The following is a 2,946-nucleotide window of genomic DNA, read 5'->3' as shown; positions in this document are numbered from 1 at the left end:
AATATTCTAAATAACACCTAGAATATTGACAGAGAGCTTGAACAAGAATATTAAATACTAAATATACTAGTGATTCTTCCTCAGCTTTCACGTTGTTATGTATATATTTCCACGTGAGGTTTTTACATAACATCTTCACATTTAGTCTTTGGCAAATATATCAATACATTCTCATTTGAAATCTATTCAAAACAGCTTCACATTCTTTGTCGTAAACCTAGAGTCTTTAAAGACTTAAGAAAACTGCATTGTCAGTTATTTCAGAAGAGTTACATATGATCTCTACAAACAAAGCAAACTTGAGATCTTTGTCCCTAGCAGTCTTTCAATACACGTCCCATCCCAGTAGAGTATAGATGAATTATTAGCATGAATACCATTGCCTTTATTCCAATTGGTACATAGTTTCAACATATAAAATATCCATCCCTGGAGTTCTGTAACACTATCACTCTTTATGTCATTTTTCCCTACTATCTTATTTAAATCAAAAAAGACCATGAGATTACCTCAGTGACTTCTCAGTCCTTAAGCTGTCCATTTCTAAGACAAAATGACAGCTTGAAGTTAATTAGTAGGTCTGTTAAGCTCTTTAACCTCTGGAAGCACTGAATGTTTCCCTCCAATCTGTCATCTGAGCCCATAAAATATACTGAGAAAAGTTTCCCTAACAAAGTTGAACACAAAAAGCTGGGGAACAAGTGTGGAAGAACTCATAAACAAATGCAATTCAGCTCCTGTTCTTGTGACATTTAGCCAGATTTCTTCAACCTCAACTCCAGTCTCATCTTAACCTCTTTCCCTCTTTCCATTTCATCTTTCAGATTATTAGAATAGCAATCGTAGAACTGTCAATACTCTGTTCATGAACTACAGCAATAAAACGTGCAGTTCTGTATGAAATGAAATATATCATGTGTCACACAAACCAGACATGATGGGGGAGTGGTAGACAGAGAGGAACCCTACATAGCATCATAGAATAATTCAGGTTGGGAAAGACCTCTAAGATCATCTAGTCCAACCTTTAACCTAGTACTAAATTCAACCACTATACCACACTACTAATCATAGAATCATAGAATGGTTTGGGTTGACAGGGACCTTAGAGGTCATCTAACTCCAACCCCCCTGCCATAGACAAGGATGACACCCACTAGAACAGGTTGGCCAAGGCCCCTTCCAGCCTGGCATTGAACACCTCCAGGGATGGGGCATCCACAACTTCTCTGGGCAACCTGCTCCAGTGACTCACTACCCTACTACAGTGAAGAAATTCCTCCTAACGTTTAATCTAAACTTACCCTCTCTTAGTTTAAGACCATTTCCCCTTGTTCTATCATTATCTACCTGAGTAAAGTCCTTCTCCATCTTTTTTATAAGACCCCTTTAAGTACTGAAAGGCCACAGAGAGGTCTCCCTAGAGCCTTCTCTTCTCCAGGCTGAACATCCCCAGCTCTCTCGGCCTTTCTTCACAGAAGAAGGTGCTCCATCCCTCTGATCATCTTTGCAGCCCTCCTCTGGACTCTCTGTAACAGGTCCATATATTTATTGTATATTATATATATATATAATATATATTATTGTGCTGGGGGCCCCAAACTTGGACACAGTACTCCAGGTGGTGCTTCACGAGGGCAGAGTAGAGGGGGACAATCACCGCTCTCGACCTGCTGGTCATTCCTCTTTTGGTGCAACTCAGGATGCAGTTGGCCTTCTGGGCTGCAAGCACACACTGCTGCCTCATGTTGAGCCTTTCGTCAACCAGAACCCCCAAGTACCTCTGCAGGGCTGCTCTCAAGGAGTTCTTCTCCCAGACTATACTCCTGTCTGGGGTTGTCCTGACCCAGGTGCAGCACCTCGCACTTGGACTTGTTGAAGCTCATACGGTTCACATGGTCACACTTCTCCAGCCTGCCTAGGTCCCTTAGAATGTAATCTCTTCCTTCTTTGGTATCAACTGCACCACTCAGCTTGGTGTTGTCTGCAAACTTGCTGAGGGTGTACTCAATCCCACTGTCTATCTTATTAATGAAGATATTGAAAAGCACCAGTCCCAGGACAGACCCCTGAGGGGCATTGCTCGTCACCGGCCTCCACCTGGACATAGAACCATTGGACATTGACCACTACTCTCTGGGTACAGCCATTGAGCCAATTCCTTATCCACTGAATGGTCCGCCCTGCAAATCCATATCTTTCCAATTTAGAAGTAGGATGTCATGTGGGAGTGTGTCAAAAGTCCAAGTAGATATCAGTCACTTTTCCCTTGTCAACTGATGCAGTTACTCTATCACAGAAGGCCACCAGACTGGTCAGGTACAATTTGCCTTTGGTGAAACCATGCTGGCTGTCTTGAATCACGTCCTTCTTTTGTACGTGCTTTAACATTGCTTCCAGGAGGATCTGTTCCATGATCTTGCCAGGCACAGAAGTGAGGGTCACTGGTCTGTAGTTCCTTGGGTCTTCCTTTCTACCCTTTTTGAAAATGTGAGTGATGCTTCCCTTTTTCCAGGCACCGTGGACTTCGCTTGACTGCCATGATTTTTCAAATATGATGAAGAGTGTCTTGGTGACTACATCAACCAATTCCCTCAGGACCCTGGGATGCATGTCATCAGGCCCCATAAACTTGTAGTTGTTGAGCTGCATCAAGAGGTCCCAAACTTGATCTTTACTTACAGTTGCAGGGACTCTGCTCTCCTAAAAAACTTGCTGAGGGTGCAATCAATCCCATCATTTACTAAGTTATAATACAACACGTTTCTTGAAGACCTCTGTGGATGGTGACTCATCTACTCCCCTTGGCAACATATTCCAACACTGCACAACACTTTCAGTAAAGAAATTTCTCCTAATATCCATTCTATATCTTCCCTAGCGCAACTTGAGGCCATTTCTCCTTGTATTATCACTTGGTGCTTGAGAAAAGTGCTCAGTGATGCA

Source organism: Anser anser, assembly GCF_964211835.1.
Source record: "Anser anser genome assembly, chromosome: 3".
NCBI classification, from domain to species: domain Eukaryota; kingdom Metazoa; phylum Chordata; class Aves; order Anseriformes; family Anatidae; genus Anser; species Anser anser.
This window is presented reverse-complemented; position numbering follows the sequence as displayed.